The following is a 23,195-nucleotide window of genomic DNA, read 5'->3' as shown; positions in this document are numbered from 1 at the left end:
TGCAAATGTTAGGACACGCCCATTTGCCAGTTTTTATTATTCTTTTTATTTAAAACACGTTTTGTGAGATACAATAAAATATTTAATAATAAATATATAATTATAAAATCACAAAATTTTGTTATACACTACGGACCATCTGTTTTTGGGAAAACACTGTTTTGCTTACCATGTTTAAGTAAACAAGTGCGCGTACCATAGGTCACGTGGTTAAAATAGACGGTGTCATTCAATCGTGGACTTCGATCGTAAAATATAACGAACGACCGGGCGGTTTACGATACGTTTCTGAAACGCCTTTATGATTATCGTTAAGTTGGTCGTTATAACGATCGTAATTTTACGATAATGGCAGATCGAAAAATCTATCCGAAACGCACCCCTGGTGAAAAATCCGGATGTATTGAAATGATAAATCATGTCTAAAACATGCCAAAATGCATAATTTATAATAATTTTTCAATACAGAATATAGGTTGTCCATATAAACATCAGTGACTGAATGCCGATATGCACTATTGTATTATAATTTATCGATAAAGAATACGAGTTGTTCATATATACATCAGTGCCTATATATTTTATAATGGCTTTACGATAGAACCTGCTCGGAATTTTCCTGATGTTATATTTGTGCATCAATGACACATACAATTCAAGGAATTCATTCAAAACAGTCTCGGTGGACATTGATGCTCGGGCGACGTTCATGCTTTCGGCAATCCTGTCGCTGAGACCATAACAGTTCAAGAAGCATTTAAACTATTAACTGGTAAGTCAGGTCGTCATTCATACATTTCAGTGTATAACGCGGTATTACTTTCAGATTGACCACCCATGATGTATAGTATCACCATTAGCAGCTTAGCAGCAACAAAACAGTATCATGGTGATACTCATTAAAATCCTTATAGTTTATGTAAACATATTACATCCTATTTATTACACGACCAGGGACTGGCGAGGATTTGATATTAGAGGAAACGCACGAAATGGATACAAAAATATCACGCTCCCAGTTTTATGATAACCCCCATTCGGTAGAAAATGTTTGAGACTCTATAACCAGCATTGGTTTAAGGGGTGGATGCACAGTGACGCCAACACCTCCGAAATTGCTGAAGATGTCATAAAAATAAAAGTATTTCAGCAGTTTAGTGATATCTTGTGCATATATTACCACCCACATATATTACCAGACTCGTTTAGGAGTTCAATAAAATTCGCCTTCATGATTAGACGAAAGGTTGAACATCTATATCAGAGAGTTGGAAATACTTTTTGTCGCCATCACTACGTTTCCCTCCCTTTTCAGCGTAACATACTGTCAGCTTTTGCCATAACATGGTCCCGGAGCGTTCGTTTAGGCACTCCAAATTGCAGTGACGCCTCTTTAATTCCCTTCCTTCGCACGACAGACGCCGTCAAATCCATGGCATGAATGCATTTTTATATTGGTAATAACAAAACCCCGCAAGAATTTTATCAATTTGTGTAGTATGTATACAAGGGAAATAACAAAATCGTTATGTTTATGAAGTTAGTATGCGTGTAATTTGCCTTGTTTAAAAATAACAAAAGAATACTCTACATCTGGAAAAAGCCAAACTAGCTTTAAGTGCTCAACGACCACAAACAGACACTACATGCAACCGAATGTATTAAGCTTGAGCAACATCGCAAGTTTTTCAAATGTACCATACAAAAACAGCTACATAGTTCACCAAAAATGAAATTAAAGGTTAAAACTGTGTGTTCATAGAATCTAATAATGATTGTATTGTTGTACAAACCAGGCGGTTAAATCGACATTGCACTTCATCATGTTCTTAAATATAGCACTGCAACTACATGATAACCATACGCGTACTCAAATGCGCCTGTCAAAAATGGTGAGGAGACTTAGGAAATACAATATTTAAGCCAGTGTTTTAATGTTGAAAAAGTAAATTAATATTATAAATACTAAAAATGAAATGTCACTGAGAGTTAGAATCAATCTCCAGAAAACTTGTATCGTGCAAAATAATGCCGTGATACTGCTATTTAGTATTTATACTATGCTTACGTTTGTTGTCCATTGACGTCAAGTCAATTATTTCCTTCATTTGATTTGATTTTTGAGCTTATATTGTAAAGAAAAAAAATTGTTAAAAACCTTTTTCTTTAAAGACATTTAGAGACAATTTATAAATACTTTCCCGCATCATACATCTAAATGACGTTGGAACAATAAATGTGCGTGATGCGGGTTTTCAAAAAAAGCCAGAAATTGAAAATAAATTGAAATTCAAATATTTAATTGAAAAATATAATTTTAACTGGTTATTGATTACAGGTAGCTGAATCGTTATGTGAAATACGTTGCTGCGTCCATTCTTTAACTTTTAGATTATACGCTAGCATGTCCAACAACAGCTCTTCCACGCTATAGTTCAGTGCCGCCGACGCAAAAATGTGCAACACAAAGGATCATACTTCAATTCGAAAGCAATGATTTCTAAATAGCTTTAGTTAACTGTTACAAAACTTAGACCCTGGAGGACAATGCTCGCAAAGTTGCTACATAGGTAGCCATTGCGGATCAAAGTATAGATTAAAGGTCAAAAGTTTGCTTTCTGTCCCAGAATAAAACACCAACTATCGTCCTTCATTATATTGATCATTTTATTTCAATTGATCAGTGCTTAACATGTATAAAAGACCGTATTAACATTATACTGCCACTATTTTCAAGCCTTTCCGAGCTTATGCTGAGATGAAAAATCCGTAAGCGAACGCTCTAGTTGTTTTAAATGCCTTTGAAATGCATTTGATTTCTTTTGTGACGGAAAATATTAATACGTTTTTTCTTAGATTCCTCTATTTGTATCTTTTTTAATTAGGTGTGTATTATTTTTCTTTCAATTGATCATTTATAAAACATAAAGCAAAGACCTAATTGCCATTATACCGCCACTTATTACCGAGCATATATCAGGATAATCATTTCTTAATTATTTTCGCGATTTGTAAGCTGTTACTCGAGATGGGTTTAACGTCTTTGAAATAAGTTTTGTGACTTTAATGAAGAGAATAATTTACGTTGAGAATTTGTTTTCAGTTATCAAACAATCAAGGATAATTTGGAGTCTTAAATGGCGGGAATATATACAGGGCCTAATAGTTTTTGACACAGTAATATTAATGATGAGCCAACTTTATATCTGAATAGTGTGTATTCCGTTGATGCTCTCTTAACTAGACAGTAATTTCTTCGAACAGTTCGAGGAAAACGGGAAAACAGCTAAGAGAAATTAATTAACATTTGAACATAAACACATAAACATATATTTATATACCTTAAGTATGCGACTCCTGATAAAACATATCATGTAAGGTGAAGGGAGCATTCACAATATGTATAAGGTCATGACAGATTGTTTCGAATGGAGGATGTGTTGTTGTTTATACATCATCTGATCATGGCATTACGATGGCAAGTTTAAGTGACGACGGTGCCAGTTTAATGATAATACTTTCATCATCTACAAGATGGTACAAGGCCCAATTGCAGCCTGACAGTACGTTTGACTTGTTATTTAACAAGACAAATTCTGTATAATGTACGAGTACGTACGATGGCAATACACTTTAATCCTACAAAACATTTCATCGTTATGTAGATCGCCAAAATAAACACTAATTTATTTGGTGTTCGATCCACGGACTGCGCCCCTTTGGTCTTAGCCGTTGTGTAGTAACACAATCAGCTCGATCATCACAAAATCGAGCCCTAGTGAACCGATTTAAAGCATAAAGCTCAAAAGAGTTAATCTTTCACAAATCTAATCTAAAATCAGAGTGAGCTGTATTACATTTTAATAGTATGATGGTATTGTAAATCAGTCATAGATCTGTAATACATAAAATATGTTTACGTGTATTTTGTTCATGGATCAATTGGATACGCTTAACGTATGCATCTTTTCACGTACGCTTCGCTGCACCAGTTCGGAGATTTCTTCACAAAAAAGATCCAGCCGGCAAGCATCACCTTACTGTAGTAGTCAGCGGCAGCCGCCTTACACACGCTGCGGTTTCTTACTTTGGAAATAGTGTTGCATGTGCTTTTAAGATTTCGGTAAAAACGTATGTCGCAGGTACTTCGACGTATTCCATAATGATTTCCCTGAAACATAAACACATGCAATACTCAAACAAGGAAAACTAGCCTCTGACCATAATCACCTGAATTGCTTGAGTATTAGTACTCCATAAATATAAACAGGCAAATTGTAAAATCAAAAATACTTGTATCTCTGACACATTAACACAGATATTGCTTCTGCAAGGAATGCAAACATGCCTGACACATAAACATGTGCATGGCTTTAGCAATAGTACTAGCAATACATTTGAGGACAGTTTCATTGGTCCGCACACTAAAAAGATTGTAAACTCAAGAACAGAACATACTCTCTGTTATGACATCATACCAAATGCGATCAAACTCGACTTACACAGGAATAACAAATGTCGTGTTTATTGCAGTCAGGTCTGAAGGTGTTCTTGTAGGGATATGGCAGGTTCCCTGGAATACTACATCCATCTACATCCGGGGCACGTCGCAAACGCCGGCATAGGCGATACTAAACGCGGCGAGAACGAGCAGAAGGACAAATATTTAAAAAACAATATCGGTACCAAAGAAACAAATTTCGTTAGTACTAAACAACAACATGATAACAAAATTGCTTCCGTGCTTCTTCTAGATTGGCCCAACTACGCATTATCTATTGAAACTAACATTTAGGCACTTAGACTGATTTCATCAGAAAAATAAGAGCTTTTGATGTTGTAACTACATGCTTTTGCTTATCGTTCAATTTGGATTCATGTTTTCTTTTCCATATGCATATTAATATACATGTATTAGAATTTGATGTTTAGTCATTGGGTTGGCCTTTGACATTCAGCTATTTTTAGCTAGCATTAATCGCTGCGCTCCATTATGATTTCTACTTCCATCGAGGAAGGTGGTCGACTGGTAATTACAATATTAAGAATGACACTTCATAAAACTGAAATGATGATGCTGGTAATGACAATTGATTTTTATTTTATCATCAGATGCAATTCAGTTTATGCATACTTTTTTTTCTTTCTCTTACTTCTTTGCATTACTTACAATATGCTATTAAACTGACTTTCTTGCACGCTTTGTTTAGTTTCGTTCAAGTTCACATCGTTTCGATAACAGTATGTAATTGTTTGTCATGTGCTTTAATTTTTTAGATGAATTGTCGGCGCTCTTCTGTAATTTGATGCGCTTGTTAAGTTTACATAAAGAAGATTCCGTTAAACCATTATGCTGTTGTTTGTTTAATGTTATAAATAAAATATTCCATTTAGATAAGAAACACGCATGCTCATTTGACATCGTACAAACTATACAGTTAACATCCTTATCTTGGTCAAGTCTTTGGCGTTTGCCTATTGCCACTAAACCGGGTTTATGTTTAAACTTTTTGCTACTGAGCATGTTTCTGTAGCTTTTTGCATTTAAATTGGAATTACTGTTTAAATTGAAATTTCACACGCCCTGGTGGTGTTCGTTTTCATTTATCGTTTTGAGATACAAAACATTAAACAACTTAATACACATAACTTGAATTTTATAATACTAGTATTTTGATTTGATGTCAAGTGGTTGCGTCAAAGTTCGACATATATATTCCGCTAAATTTGGAATATAAATGAAAAAGTTTGTTATTTGTCTGACTTTTGGATAGTTGCTGTAAGCTGTACGGAATTATGATATTGTAAAAAAGTAAGACAGAATATGAAAGAAAAAACAGCTTTGTTAACTAACCGAATAAAGACGAAAATAAGAATGCAAAATGATATGGATAAAGTGCACTCATTATATTCTCATCTCATCTAAATATAAAGGTATTACAACTATTAGTTTAGATTCACACACAAACCAAACTACTGATAAGTTCACACAAATACGAGCTACAAATTAACTAGTGCAGAAGCTGACAAAAAAATTGTTCCCTGGATACATTTCTTCTAAAATAATTAATCAAACAAATTGAATAACAATGTATATATTGATCACAAGCTGCTTGATATCCTTTCATAATTCACTAGACATTATTCAGGTTATTCATTGTAATTAGAATTCACATACGTTATGTTCTGTCAACTTTCAACGTTGTAAATGAAAAACTTTGGTTTCAAAAAATGATGTAGTTTTAATTTATACACTGGTCCATATTGTTCCGTTTAACCATAAACCAATCGTTGCTTGACATTTACAAAAAAATAAAATCCATTAAAACCCCCTTTACAGCATAAAGAAAATCAAAATATATAAACTTTATAAACTTTTATTTTAAGCCTAAACGGTGATGATTTTTTGTGTGTTTATGTCTCGGAAGTGTACCGTCACGCCAAGAACGTAATAAACAAAGCTGTTAAACCGGACGAAAAATGTTTACTTTTCTTGACAAAAAATCTGAAGCCGGATTTTCCATGAACTGTGCTAAAATACGAAGAACACTTAATTGCAAATCGTTTTGTAGTGAGCTGCCTGTACATTCAACATTTACAATACAAATGTACTTGTCGGTAAAATTGAAAACTGCGAAAAGTTGTTCTTAAGCCAACAATATAAGTATTGGGAATTCAAGGTCTTTATCACGCTACTACAGAAATATAAATGTAAAATTGTGATGTAGCTCCACATAGTGTTGTGCCGATGATAGATTATAATCGACAATTGATCGGAAAGGCCTACGTCGGCGACAATCGATTATAGAAACAAGGGACCTAACGCTGCCGACATATATTCTTTTTCTGGTGAACTGTTAAGGTGTTGCTACGTTAAGTTATCTAGTCATATTCATATCAAGTCAGTATGTCAATCGGGTACCTTTTTACAAAATTTCTTTGTAATTTAACTGCTAAAGGATTAGTTTTCAACTTCTCATGTTTGTGGTTTAAAAGTGGTTTTAAAATTTTACCGTTTACTTCTTACCATGTAAGAATAAAGTTTTCTCACTTTTCTGAAAGGATAAGTTTTTGTAAAACATGTGAACTATTCTACTGCTTGTTGTACTTGTTACTGACCTATTATTAAAAAGAAATTGATATCTCCCTTTGCGTTTTTTACACATGTATACAATGCTAAATGTAATGCAAAAAATAGAGCCTGTGGTCTCATCAATAGTAAAAGCTGAAAGATAGTTACGTTTTGAATAAATAATGTGTAGTTTATACAAAGAAATGTACAAACAAAATTGTAAGGGAACATTGGTGCTAAAAATGGTGCATGTACTGTATCTGTATGCCTTAAATATCCTGACCAAATAGAATTAAATAAGGATTAAATCGATAAATAATCTATCAGTGATCAGTTTCATAAACTGAGTATTGATAGTATTTTTTCTATCCGATTCCCAACACTAAGTCCACAAAAAGACTGCGATGTTATATCTATTAATGACGCCATCATGGAGTTAAAACACTTATCGTCGACAATATCACTGGACATATATGCCTGCTTAGTTTTAGGAGATGTGCGTTCAGTGTCAGATTTCTAGTTTCTAGTTGGCGATGGCTTAGCCTTGGATTGTAAAAGGGCCCGCAAACAGTACTTTCACTCGATAATATACGCGACTAAACAAGTTTGCAGAATTCTCATATATACTAAGGATAGGCTGCCATTTGAAAAACATACACAAGGTAATTCCAATCTTGAATGTTTATGGATCGCAACATGTTATACGATTTCCAACCCATTCTTGATCAACTTCGTATATCGCCCACCGGATACTGCACTAATAAAAAAGGCTAAGCCAATTTCATTTAAAGCAATTTCAATAAACATAACATCCATAAGTGAAATATTTTCTTGAACTCCTTAATAGCATGGCAGGTCACGGTCGGCCATAGAAATATGTGTTTAGCGACTTTTCATAGAGGATCTCAGCTATTTGGCCGTTTTTGTTCCCAAATTGTTTGCCCTTGAAGTATTTATCTGTTTAAATCGAAGTTTATTTGTTAGAAAATCATCAGAAATAAATAATGATAAACATTGGATTACTTTTTTTATTAGTTTGTGTTTTTTATTGATTTGAACGCCGTGACTTTAACATGACAGATTCTACTCAAATATGAGTATTACTCTTCTCGTCTAAATAATTTAGCTTGTAAATAGGGTCACACAAATCCCCCAGCTAAAATACTACTAGCCACTTAACTACATGTTCTGCTGATTTCAATAGTTAACATCGTAAAGACTTTGAAATTGTGTTGTACGTTAACAGTATGTCATCACGATGTTTTGAAAATCCCAATTAGGCTCAATAAACACTAGCATGGACGCTCCGCTGCAGGAAATTTACAGAAATAAAAACATCTTTGGTATAAAATAGACGTCAATTTGATAGAATATGTTTACATTTTTAAAAATGATTCATTCTTATAATGAAACTTTAACAGCGACAAGTAAATAATTACAGGTAAACAGCTATATTCAGTTTGTCGTCTGCACAATAGCTCAACTGATTCATTGAACTGCAGGATGTCGCTTACTGAATAGCCAAATAAAACGCTTCGATGTATTTGTTATGGTAGATATGTTATAGCTATGTGAGTTTTTAGTTATCGTGCAGATATATTTACTGGCATTTTGAATCTTTCAAAAAAGGTTATCCTTTATACTCTAAATAGTTTTTCTTTAAAAGCATTATAAATTATAATTCCCAGCGAATTTCTGAGATAATCCATTTACCGTTCTAAGGCGATACCCCAAAATTTATGAATAGACTTGTTTGTGCTTACATGATTAAAACATGTTGTTGATAAACAATAGACAGTGCCTATTTGATCCATCTTCGACAAGCAAAATAATGTAAGTGCTTCATTTTAATTAGGGTTTTCATGTTTTTGCCCTTAAAAATCGTCATTTTGTCAGTATTTGGTTAAAGGTCTATTTGAATATACAATTGAATAGGCTAATAGGAACAATTTTACGCTTATCTTTTACAAACAAATGCATTATATATCAGTTTTCGTTTTCGAAGAAGAATAACACTCGAAGTATAGTTCTCGGTATACGTTAATAGATTTTATGATATTCTATAAACCTTGAGAGATATGCGTGTACAAGTGTATTTAAAAAGCTGTATAATTCACTTCCACTGCCGTTTAATTAAAATACGCCGGGTTTCGGATTCCAGGGACAGACTAAGAATATCACTTGAAAGATGCAAACTGATAAAATATTAGCGTCATCTTGGTGCCCTTCTAACTGCGGAATTCGTGTCCATGTAGTTATTATTAGGAAAAACATCAACAAACGCTAATAATTTTACTGTTCAATAAGTTAAACATAACAATGCATTCAAATTTAAAAAAAAGTGTTTGCATCAACCTGCATTGTACCACTGAGCTAAAATCACTAGCAACTGACCCATCTTGTCGAACTGCCAATCTCATTGAAACTTTGTACAATGAGGGTACGCATAAAGTTAGGGTTAGGCAACCAAAGTTGCCTTCAATTAAACGGCATGGTACAATATTGTAAAACACTGAATCCGAGTGACACAGTCTTAACCAAGTGACAGATGGTACGCGCACTTGTTTACTTAAACATGGTAAGTAAAACAGTGTTTTCCCAAACAATGATGGCCCGTAGTGTATATCAAGACTTTGTGGTTTCATAATTATGTATTCATTATTAAAATGTATTAGTTTACCTCACAAATACGCGTTTCAAATAGTAAAAAAAAACAATAAAAACTGGCAAATGGGCGTGTCCTAAAATTTGCATCACGTAGTATTTTGTGCGTTCCAGTGGGCGTTTGTTTGTAAACATTGCATGTACACAACTTTGCTAGAATATGGAATTGAACGGAAACGGCGAAGAAAAAAAAGTGGACTGCGGAGGAGATGTCTGCAGTTGCAGATCACGTGTGCGATAATTACACAACTTTATTTGGATCGTTCGACAGCAGCAACGAAAAAAAATGAAGCTTTCGAAAATTCGATTTGGCAATCGGTGACAGAAATGTACATACAGTAGTTATTCGATTTCCCCACTGAAAAATTCCATGACAATCTATTATTATAACTTGAAATGAAATTGCCACCTCTGTATAATGGGTTATATCTGTATTAAGATAAGCCATGAGTATGATAAACATGATTTATGTTTATTTTAGTTGAATAGGCCTACGTACAGTATATATATCACTGAATATTTCATTAAAATCTACCCTGCTCGTTTATTGGTAATTCACTGAGATTATTAACCGTTTTATTACTGGAAATTCCCTGCTACAAATGAAACATTTGTAACTTAATTAGTAATGCATAGTAAATAAAATGTATTTATTATTTACAACAGAGTTAATTCGATGGGAAACGTAGGGACCGTGACGAGCTGTATCGAAAGTGGGATGCCATGAAGGTATTTATTTATAATTAACAGGTATTTTCAATCGAATTTCACATGAACTGATATGCTGTGCAGAAAGTAACATTAATCTCGCAGTTACTAGCAACAAGTCAATAACTTGAATTAATGACAGCCAAAAAAAACAACACAGGAAGGTAACAGTTTATATCAAGGGCGGATCCAGGATATGAAGTTAGAGGGGGCATAACTTAGGGGCGTAACCTTTTTACTTGCACCTCTCCCCCAGAAACGGAATCTATTTGGTTAAAGTTTTTGGCAGGGGGGATTCTCCCATGACAATATTTTAACAATTTCTATTCCGAAATGGTGCAATTTGGGCATATTTTATTACATTTCTTCTTCTACATTGAAATAAAAGTAAACTTGGACGATTTAAGGGCGGGGGTGCGAGTTCACCGGGTGCGCCCCTCCCCTCCCCCCCCCCCCCTTCAATCCGCTAGTTTATATTAATGATGCCAATTTACGTAAAACATATATATATATATATATATATATGATTGGTATATTTATCAAGAATTGTGAGGTACCGCCTTGGAACTGTCAGTAAAATGTAAATTTACTGGGGATTAAAACCAGTTTATGTGCACAAACCTCACTCTTATCCCAACAATTCTTAATAAAGATTTAACGCAAAAGGTAAATCTTATCAAGTAATCTTATTAACTTAAGAAACTTACCAATAACGCAAATAATAATAAAAAACGAAAAGGTAAACCCCAAGTACTTCAATGATTAGAGATCCCATCTCTATCTGCAGACGGAGGGAAACAATTCAGAGCACCTAATGCAAATACTTTTCAAAGATACGATGCAGTCATCGTTAGAAACCAAAAACATCACACACGGTCTGCCTATAAAAAAAGGTTTAAAACTGTGTGATCATAGAGTTTCATAATAAAAAGCATCATTGTACTAAAACTGGGAACGAATAAAGAAAAACATTATTGAAATAAAAGCGACTTGTATATGCTATTCTCTTCTTCCAAATGATTTGAAAACGTAAAATATTTGAAGAAAAATAAGTCACAGCAAAAACACTCGGAGTCAGTCAACACGTGTCCACCAAAAAAGGTTTTAAAGATTCATGTATTCATCTTCAAAATCAAGAAGGCAAGTGCTCTTCAAAATATTGCCTTTTTATCCACTGTTTAAATAAAATCCAAGAAATTCATTAAGTCTATCTGCCCAACTACCTGCTGGAAACATTCTAATTTTACGAATTTTCTTTAAAACATCACCATAAAAATCGGGATGAGCAATACTATCAGCAATGAGCGATTTAAGACTACTATTGTACTTCGATATGAGATTATAATGAACATTAACAAATTTTGAGAAAGTTCTCCTTAATTTAAAATATCGGAAACCCTGTTTTAGAAGTTTTTGCGTCATAAGTTTACTACGAGAGCTGATTTTTTTTACATCTGAACATATTCTAGCAAATCGTATTAACTGTGCAATAAAAACACCATATGATGGTGAAATAGGAACATCACCATCTACAGAAGGGTAATTAATTATTTTAAAATTAAAATCATCACGTTTATCATAAAGATTGATGCTCAAAATATCTTCATTTACTTCTAGTTGCAAATCTTAATAGAAAGACACAAGCAATTGAGACTTGTCAGGGTCAGACAAGTAAGCCATTAAGGGCTGGAGGCTAAATGGGTAGTAGCAAACGTACCGTCATGAAGCCGGCTACGTTTGACGGAAACGGTTCCTGGACTGATTATAAGGCACATTTTGAAGCTTGTGCTATGTTGAATGGCCTGGATGAGACCCTAAAGGGTCTTTATTTGTCAGTGTCATTGCGAGGACAGGCACAAGGTGTTTATGGAAATTTGGCTACGAAAACAACTAATTTCACGGAATTAGTCCAAGCTCTTGAGGAGAGGTTCGCTCCTCCGAGCCAGACTGAACTATATAGAGTTCAGTTAAAGGACAATCGACAGAGAGCTGCAGAGCCGATGACTGAGCTAGGGCAAGATATTCGTCGCCTGACAAACCATGCATATCCAAGCGCACCCGTAGACGTGCGGGAGACATTGGCAAAAGAGCAATTTGTGGATGCTCTGGTGAATTCGGATATGTGATTGAAAATAAAACAGGCTAGACCTGTGCATTTAAATGACGTAGCGAGTCATGCTGTAGAGCTGGATGTTTTCTACAGAGCTGAAAGAAAGAGCACGGGTATTGTGTACCTTGCCGCAAACGAAAGTCCGACAATGGGGTATGAGGAACTTATGATGAAAATGCAGGAAACGCAATGCACTATTGAAAAGTTATCCAAAAAAAAAATGCGTAGATCGTCACATTCACAGATGAATTACGGCTGTAGTGGAAACGTTCATTACCGAAACTGGGGTCCTAACAAGTACAGCGGGAAAAGATGTTTTGAATGTGGGTCAAAGTACCATTTGAAATTTGAAATGGAATTGTTCCAAACTTAATGGTTATCAATCCCATGCGAGAACGGATGAGCGTAAGAGAAAATAACCTTTATGGAAAAAAGATAATGTTCTGTCGATATTCAGTTGGCCATTGGCGAACACTAAGACAACTGAGAAAATGTATAGGAACATGGGATGGATAAAAAGGGTCGGAAGTCTCACCTGTGAGATTTGTACAAAAGTGTTCAAGAGAGAGCATACGTGCTAAAACACGTGCGGAAAGTACATCGTAGTAAGGACAGTGAAGTTCAATGGGAAACAGATCGGTCGCAATAAAGTAAACCAGATATTTTCATGGATGACAAAATAGAGCCAAAGAGCACGAAGGAAGAGACAGTAGTCGGTATTGAGAAGCAGAAGGCAAGTGTGCGAATATTCAGAAAAAAGAGAAGGCAAACAGTATCTTCACGGGCAGACTCTTCCGAAAACTAGCGTTCCCTGTGCCAGTATTTGCTACAAAGAGGGAAGTGCAACGATGTACCTGCCAACTCTACACTAAAGAAGTTCTGCTTTCAGCCGAGAACGTCTGTGACTAAAGTACAAACAGATCGTGTTATGGTCAATAGAAAATCAAGAGATCAGGAGATGCAGACGGAAAATGACAAGTCAGAGAAACCCGTAGATCAGCTTAAACCATTTGTTTGCAAATATTGTGGAATACAGTATAGGGACTACGTCATGTATTGCGCTCATGCTGGTTGTCACAATATGAATGCACCTTTGAGATGCAACATTTGTGGGCAGGATCAGAAGGACAGTCAATCCTTCTATGTTCATCTGACTTGCGAACAAGTAGAAACTGAACCAGAATAACATTTGTTTAAATGAGATAGTTAAGTTGTGAAAATGTTTGTATCTTTTGAGTGTTGAAATTACTGTGAGTTTGTGGCATTAACATTTACAAAACATTTTTAAGAGGAGAAATTGTTAAACTTTATTGACATTTTTGAAATTGCATATTTTATCATGTTTTTGTGGTTACAAACTTGTATTATAAAAAAATGCATTGTTTGGTCTTTTTTTATAAGTCATGCAGGGACGCATGAACTCGGAGGCGTGGTTAATGTAGCGTAACCGCATATTTGCACGATTACCGCCCTTTGTTCTAAATTGGCCATTTGAGTTAACAAAGTTAAATGTCTCACGGTGTTTTTCAAAGTTTAGTCTTATATTTTAGACTTATTTATTCCATACAAATTTTTAATTAGCGACATTAATAATTAAAGAAATTATGTTAAACGTTATTTATTAATCGGGAGTTGTTTTTATAAACCGTATTAGTAAAAATAAAGCTATCTCCCTTCATGTTTTCGCAAAGTGGAATATACCCGTGTTACCCATCTTAATAATGAACTCGTCCGCCCGGTGAGTATATAAGCGCGTCGCTCAGCTGAAATAGTCATTCTGTGTTTGACCGCCGTCTAAGTTACATCAAAAAGTAAACCAAAAATAGTATGTTGAAGGCAAATAATTAGAGTCTTGACCTTCTGGCTGTTGACTTTTGAATACAGAGCATTGCGATCTGTGGGATAAAAAGGCACCAGAAACTTGACATCTATAGGGTTATCTAGCGTCCCAGTTCAAGTAGCCTGAAACATACAGAATTGCGATCTAGTCTGTTAAACGGAGCTGGTGGCTAGAAACATTAGTAAACCTCATACCTGACATCTGCGTTGGCCACAGAGCATTGCGATCTGCGCGCTGACAAAGGTTAAGGTATTTTGCATCGCCAATAAACAAGCTCCTGTAAGAGAAAGCCATTCATCATTAAAGTAACTGAACTTTATATAAACCAATGCATAATCTTTGAACCCTGATTATTTGGTTGATTATGTTTTAACTCACCACTCATTTTTCGAATCATTTGTTTTAATCATAAGGCTAAGTAGCCTGAGGAAAATTTATATAAGAGCGATCCAAATAGGCTGTACGTCACCGATTGAACATACAGCCGGCACGTTACAAAATTTGTCCTAGCAGATGTTTGCATGCCTACATCACATCGCGTGTGAACCACAAACCTGCTACTGGACAAATCCAAGTCCCGATGTGACATCGCTCTTTCTTTCTCTTGTTGTAGAATATGCACCTCCCGCTTTAAATGTTATGTGATTTCTCTGGCCATCATCTCTTACTCGTCATACAGGTCTGGCTGTGATGAAGTTCGATCCATATTTAATGTAGTGCCTCGTTGGGCGCCAAATTTTGTAACCTGCCGGCTTCAAACAAACACCAACAGATCCCTTCAGAGAAAAGCATGCTCGACCCTAAAGGGGTTTACTGGTCCTTATATACACTAACTTCTCTATTCGCACAGATCCCGGGCCTTTCCAATTTGCATATTACCCAGTTCACATACGTACTACGAACGTACTTCCGTTTTATATGGAATATTATTATGAACGCCGCCTACAGCGTACCTTTACACTAATTACAATGTATCCGCTACTTGGATAACTCGAACTCCTAATGCACGGTCCGCATACGACCTTAACAAAACACTTTTTTCAATAGCTGTGCTGGGGGTATATTAAGAGAATATTATATAACCCGGTACCGAGCGTGACGAAAAATCAGATATCAACGTAGTCCGGTACCATATACTGTGAAACCGGCTTTTCCCAAAATCGGTAAAAGGTTTTAGCACCTCCATAGGAAGAATCATAACTGAAATTCCTGCGATTTGATGGGATGAGGGGTTCTCGTGTGAGTTTATGTAATTCCTTCTTACTCGGAGACAGTATTCCTTTCTCGGAAATCCTTGCCGAGAACCGGTATGGAATTCCATCACAAGAGCACGTTTTGACCATCATTGGTTCTTGTCCTTGAAAATACCTCCGTGGCTTCAGCAACCAGGTTGTCTATAGAAATAAACAATGAATTAGTGTTTTTTTTAGGTATTTTGAGTGTATTTAGGGTTTTTTCTTTAAGTCATGAAGGGAAATGGCTTTAATCGTAATGAAACCGGCTCACTTGTTATTTCTTCAAGTTTTTCAATGTTTTAACTAAATAGATGAATTTATTGATGAATATATATTATATAATTCATATTATAAATTAATGAATTAATGAAAAGTAGCATTATTTTTTAATAGGTATCTCATTGTGTTGGTGTTCCAAGTACAGCTCAGCTCTTTGCAAAAAGACCACCCGTTTATTCTCTTCCATTCAACTTTAATCAAATATTAATACTTTAACATAATCACTCATTTTTCTATATTAACATCCGGTAGCTTGGCGGGCTGGCCGGTTCTTCATCATTTCCTCCCGGGCCTGTTTAAAATAATAAGAAAGGAAAATAATAACTGCACACCTACCCAAACGTACAATCATTGATGCATTTATAGCCTATACAACATACTTGATTAACACATATCTGGCATACCAGTTTAAATTGATGGGTTCAACATTTCACCGCGACCCAAAGTGGCTCAAGACAGGTGCGATTAACCCAACATTTGCCGATAAACCCAGTATCGGAACCTGTGAACATGTTTCCTATGTCACGTGCTATCAGGAAACCTGCAATTGACAACCCCATACCATATTGGACTGTGCGTGAGAGTACTAACCAATGCCGCGGCCATTTGCCTGTTGGCATTTGGCCGTGCGTTTTCATTGAGCAAATTGATGTTGTTGATATTTTAAAAATCCTTCCATTTATAATTTGGAATTGAAAATGAGGCTTTCTTTTATTAGGTAAAAGCCTTTGGAACTACTTCCAAACATTAATTTGAAAATGAAAGTAAGTGTTGTTGTTTTTTTTTAAAAATGGGGTTTGTCAAAAATATATAAGAAAAATTATATATTAATGATTTATATTATGTAATATTAGATTTTTTTAATTGCAAACTCAAACAACAATAGTCCATGGTTAAGCAATGTCAACTGGCCAAATTTCAACCAGATATCTGTATAAATTAAGAATTTATAACAATTTACAGTAGGCTACCCCTCCAAAATTTTCTTCTATATCAGACACTGTTTTATATAGACAATGACCTGGCTTTTCTCTTGAAATCAATCCTAATTGAAAAACAAGTCACTGGCTGCTGTAGAACAATCCAAGAAACATTCAAAGCGCAATGCGCTAAAACTATCAGCAGGCAAATATGTGAGGGTTGCAAATTTTATTTGAACAATGGGAATGGGTGAAGGGCACATAGATAAAAGTGAAAACCGTGCCGAGGGTCAAGAGAGCTTGTGCCCAGATTGGGCGAGGAAACAAACATATCTACGTGTATACGGTATCTATTTTATGGCGTCTGATGTCATTTTGTATATGTAAACTTGTTAAACGTGTATGCCCCTTTCAATCGTTTCTAAAGGGTTTTCGTTGCTTTGATTAGATATCGAAAGATAGGAAAGTATAATACATTATATATATCATTTCCTTTTTTAGCATACACGTTTGGTTTAAGGAAAATCATTTGTTAAAAACGAACTTCAGATATAATTCCCTTCCAAATGCACAACTTATCACTTCAGTCGACGTATCCCCTGTCCCCATGTATTTGAAGTTATAACGCATGCCCCTTTCAATTGTTTTTAAAGGTATTTCGGTGCTTTGATTAGATATCATACGTTTGGCAAGTTTTATAAATATACACGTTTTAATTGTTTTAGGAAAATGTTATTATTTTACGAACAAATTTAGCAATAATTCCTTTCAAAATGCAGGGCTTATCAGATGGTCGTTTTCCCGCGGTGAGCACAAACATGTGGCCAGTTAATGTATGTAGAAACTTTGTTCAGAATATCGGTCAGTTTATGTAGTTGAAACTATTTTTAGATTATCGGAACTTGTCTGTTCCATGAATAAGAATATGATTGTGCTTTTAAAAGTTTAATGATAAACTTAATGCTATTTATGTTTTATGTAAGTACCTTTGTAGAAATAGTACTAGTGCTAATATGAATGCTTCGTACTCTTTGGATGTTTTACAGGTTTAATCCGAACTACTTTGCTTCACTAAACGTATGCATTACTCACTGTCGTATCAGGGCATGTGTGCTTATATCAATTGAAAGCCTTATGTCTAAAACTATGCAAAGAACGAACACCGGAACGAAGCTTTTATGCACAAAAATGAAAACATCTCATTAGAAGTATAAACGCCTTAAATCATAGAATGAATAGTATTGTGTTATTGTGTAGCAGGTAAATTGTAGTATTTGAAGCATTAGCGACGCGAAACCTGAGATACAACTATTTTGACACTCAGACAATTATTTCTGTTTCTTATCTCATAAAAGTCAAATAAAAAATGCACCAATAAGCGTGCTTCAGGGTCACGTCAGGTTATAATAACAAACCCTGCAGGCGATGGGACACTTGCGTTGGTTAGAATTTCTGGAACAGCATGGGCTAAACTCAGAGTGAATTTCATTACCTTTCTTCCAGAGCCTCCATTATTTTGATCCACATTAATCTGATAAAAATAGCGATCTAAAAATAGTTATATCCTGCTAAAAATAAACCGCTGGGATACAAAATTACAGCGCGGAAATAGCCGAACAAGCAAAACTCATAATCGGACTGCATAACAACCAATCTATTTTTATGGTTTCGACGTCATTCTGCTAAACATAGAGCGCATTGAGACCAAAAATGGGTTTAAACGACATGAATAGAAGTAGTGCTTTGGAGTTTGCGGTCTTGGAGCATGCGCAGATAGTCTAAAAATTAATCACAAGAAAACATAGGGTTGACCAATGCGATGTCTCGCAAAACTGGGTAGTAATACGTGACCCTGAGGTCAAGACGAAATAAGGCTACAAACAACCAATTGATATAGTTCCACAGGCAATTATTTTTTTCTATTTTTTCACTGAAAACAATCATTTTCTTGCACAATAGTGTCCAATTACTAGTAAGTTAAGCTTTATGCAAAAAGACCACCCGTTTATTCTCTTGCATTCAACTTTAATAAAATATTCATACTTGAACACAAGCACTCTTTTTTCTATATTAACATCCGGCAGATAACTGTGGTCTTGAGCCATATATAGAGGGTATTTGTTGAATATCGGTGTAAGGTTGAGGATTATCATTGAATGTCTCTGCAAGATTGAAACATTAGGCTACTCCTTTTTGTTACGCATAGTTTTATTTAAGGATTGATCGCTTTTTTGCTTACGTGTATGCTGTATGAAAGCAGTAGGGCAAGCGAGCATGAATTCCAATGAAGCGCGCTAAAGCTTCTTGGTAGTTTGCTCGCTTGAAGAATTGCGTTCCTACATCATAAATGCAGTAATAATTGCAAACAATACTTATATTTAAATCTTAAATGATTATTCATTACGATTTCAAAATGACCGTATCTTTACAATTCAGTATTTGTTCTTAAAAAATGTAACAGATAACAAACGTTATCTATTGCTGATATTTCTAACCTCGTACATTATTGGTGAAACGATGTCACGCATATCCAATCGTTGCACAAATTTAACAGTTTAACATAACCTGGCAATACCTGTTTTGCTGAACATCAGTCTACAGTTGTTATGTCAAAAACCAGGTGGCATGGATGCGTTCTGAAATACAGAAAAAAGTTAATTTATTATAATCGGACATACCCCGTTTACCAGTAATTTACACAGAAATCTTATTGACCTATAGTAAGACAACTTCTTTATAACCAAACATGTGGCTAAGCATTAGTATCACTGTATGTACATGTATGTCATTTATCTTTTCCCCAATTGATGGAAATATTTTATAACAGGTTCAAGCTAAGCACACTAGTTTCATTTTAATGTAAATTATGTAACTTCCTTCATTAAGACTTAATGAGTTTCTAGACTATGCAATGAAATTATGTTTAACACTATCAATATAAACTATTTCTTTTCTTGTTAAATTAAGTTTCAGAATACAATTTAGTTATTTGAACTCATACTTTCAAGCCGGTTACGCTTAAGTTTTATCGAGAAACTGGGACCTTATTGCACGCAAATTTTAGTGAATGGCAGAGGGTCTTAACAGTAAACGACGCAACCACACCACCAATCACACCATTCTCTCCCTGCACTTGCCAATGTGAACCTTTTAAGAAAAGATGTACGAAAACATCAGATTACATAATTTGAATAACATTTACCTTCTTTCATTCGGAAATGGTGTCTGAGTCATCTCATTTAGACTTGTTTTTCTTAATGAAAAAGCAGGAATTTTGACATAATGGTTATTTTTAACAAATTTAACCATGAGATTGAGTCTGAGCAAGCCAGTACAGTTTGACTTACCATTTTGGTGAAAAATCGCTTAATGGCGATTTAAGTTGAAAAAAATAGAATTACACCTAATTTTTTAAGGTGCAGGTCTACGAAAAGGCATGCCGGTCTAAATATAGAGGTGCATCTTCATTTACAACATGGAGGTGCAGTTGTATGTATGAAAGAGGTGCACCTCCATTTTAAAGTTTTACAAGAAAGGTGCGACTCTATATTTAGAAAAGCACGTATGCATATAGGGGTGCACATCTTAATAAGATACTGGTGCACCTGTACGTAAATCAGCCGATTTTAGTAACATTCTCTAACCAAGCCATGTTTTTCATGGAAAGGATACAGCCCGTGTGGCCTTCCCATCAATGGGTTTAGTCGCAACTCTCACTCAGCGATGATGGTGTTTGGCGGGATGGATCGCCTCTCCCACACCCTGTACAGACCATTTTGTTACAATATTTCACGCAAAGTGGCCCACAGAAACACCATCGGCTTGCCAACGCCCATTCATCTTTCAATCACAATATATATACAAAACATATATAGAAAGAAAAAGGCAGATACACATGATAAAAATAAACACTACGGCTACATACAACCAATCTTTAAAACTCATCAGAAGGTATTAAAAAGTATCAAAGATGAAGAAGCGATACTAAAAAAGTACTTAAAAGACACGGGCCGAGTAAAATTAAGTGTACACACATCATAAACTGTCCTACTTCCGCAACGAGGGACGTGTTTGATTTAATAGCCACTTGGTACAAGTTCACTGATGCACGCTTTATCAACCGACGTACCTAGCCACGTTTCAGTCACAGCAACAATGTCAAAGTTATTTGACAAAATATAATCACAGATAGACACTGTCTTGTTTTTAACTGATCTTGGATTGATACAGCATATCGACATATAAGTCTTCGTTGCATTGCCATGTTCAAATGTTACCTTAATAATGTCCGATTTTATTATCCGGCCCTTATTTTCAGTTATAGTGGTTAGTAAAGTTTTCATAGTACGAGTGTGTAAAACAGTGGAAATTGCTTTAGGCAGAGTTTTTAGGTTATTTACATTGACTCCCTGATTAGTGTCTAAAGCACGTCGGACTTTATCCAGTCCCCCTCGGGTGCCTCTATATCTTAAATACCTAACTGTTTCAGTCGTGACAAAACGGGAGGATTAGGTCTAAAAATTGTTAATTTTCGAATAATGTGGGGATTACATCTATCATACTGTGTAATCCTTGATACGTGTTCACCCTGCATTGCTGGAGGCAAAATACACTGTGATGAGAATCCAATTAAATATCTATATCGTTTGTAAAACTTAATTTAAAATAAAACCACAATGTAAAACCACATAAAAAAGCTATAAAACTATTCAATGCACATTCATGTATATTCATGACAATTTGCAGTCTTCTACATGAACTATTTCTTTTGTTATGATCAAATAACTAAGATTTCAAAGATGGTTAATTTTCATTAAGACGAATGAGAAATATGGCTCAAGAAATTTGTAACTTACTCTCAGATTATTTCAGTTAATATGTAAATTTGTATTATATTATTTGTCTTGGACTGTAAACGCAAGATGTCAAAACTGAATTAAAATGTTGTTTTTTTCTTTCGTTTTAGACGTTTTAGAGGCTACATGCCAAAATCTAGATCAATGTCCTTTGAAGTTATCCTTAGTACATGCCTAGAGCCGAAATGGTCGGAATATTTGCATATCTTGAGAAAGTTTTGTAAATGTTGTTTAGCTCTGTTCCGAGTTCCTATTGTTTGCAACAGCATTCATGCTTTCTACGCTCACCATATGAAGGATTTCATGGGGTCTATAGCAACTTCTTTATTCAGTAATTGGCCAATCCTAATCAAATAACAATTTCAATAGTAAAGGTACCGTATTAAATAAGCACACAAGAATATGTTTTAATTCAAGGAGTTCAATGGTAAAGTTTCGTTAGTATTGGAAACACAATAGCCAAAATAATGTGTGAAATCACTGCGACATCTCAAAGACATGCAAAGTAAAAATTCTGCTTCACTAAATGATCTTAAGATAAACTTTTTTGTGTGTTGTCTTGATATCTGGTACTTGTTTCGAAGATAATTTTATATCTTAAATGGTAATATATATCACAACGACACTTCTAAGTCAAGTCAAATCATTTTTTTTTAATTAGTAATATAAGGCGAGCGGCAAAAATACCTATATCGTACATTTATTAAACTTCATAATTATGATATGCTTTTATGGAAGAATTCCCGTGACCCAACTGTACATGTATTTTTGTTGACAGTCAACAAAAACACATGTGAAGTTGGGTCACGGGGATGCATCCATAAAAGCATATCATAAATATGAAGTATGATAACTTCCGTTTAACTAGTGATCATGTGAATTCATCTCACGGGAATGCATCCATAAAAGCATATCATATTGATGAAATATGATAGCTTCCCTTTATCTAGTGATCATGATGGCACACTTAATCTTATTTGTGTATGCTTTTCGGAATGGTTTGATTTCAATTTAGTATGAAAGGCATTTCCATTTGAGTAATAAGAGTACCATACAATATTAACTGTTTTCGTACTTGACAGTATTTGTAAAAATGGAAGATGCTATTCACAGAGTGTAAAGTAAATATTCTCACTTTATAAGCAGTATACACTCACAATATCACAAGTGTTTATTTGTGAATTTCCGTGAAAATAGCAGTTCTTACAAACGATCGACCAACTGCATTGATCAACAACAATTGTGTCAAAAAGAATAAGTCTTGCAACAAATGTAACTGTTCCTGATAACAATGTGTTTAACAATGAATCTGTCCATTAGTGCAAACTGTTTTTAGCATTCTTGATAACAATAATTTCTATTTATGTAATTCAATCTATGTTTTGTATAATGAGTAACAAAAAATGTAGATATAAAAACACAACTTCACTTTCTTTTATGCTTGTGAGTTAAAGCGGAAGTCCGATGAAAAATGAGCACTTGTTCTAATTAAACTCTATAGAATCCAAAAC

The sequence above is a fragment of the Mya arenaria genome, chromosome 7, assembly GCF_026914265.1.
Source record: "Mya arenaria isolate MELC-2E11 chromosome 7, ASM2691426v1".
NCBI classification, from domain to species: domain Eukaryota; kingdom Metazoa; phylum Mollusca; class Bivalvia; order Myida; family Myidae; genus Mya; species Mya arenaria.
The sequence above is the reverse complement of the archived record's forward strand: the minus strand, read 5'-3'. Positions refer to the sequence as shown.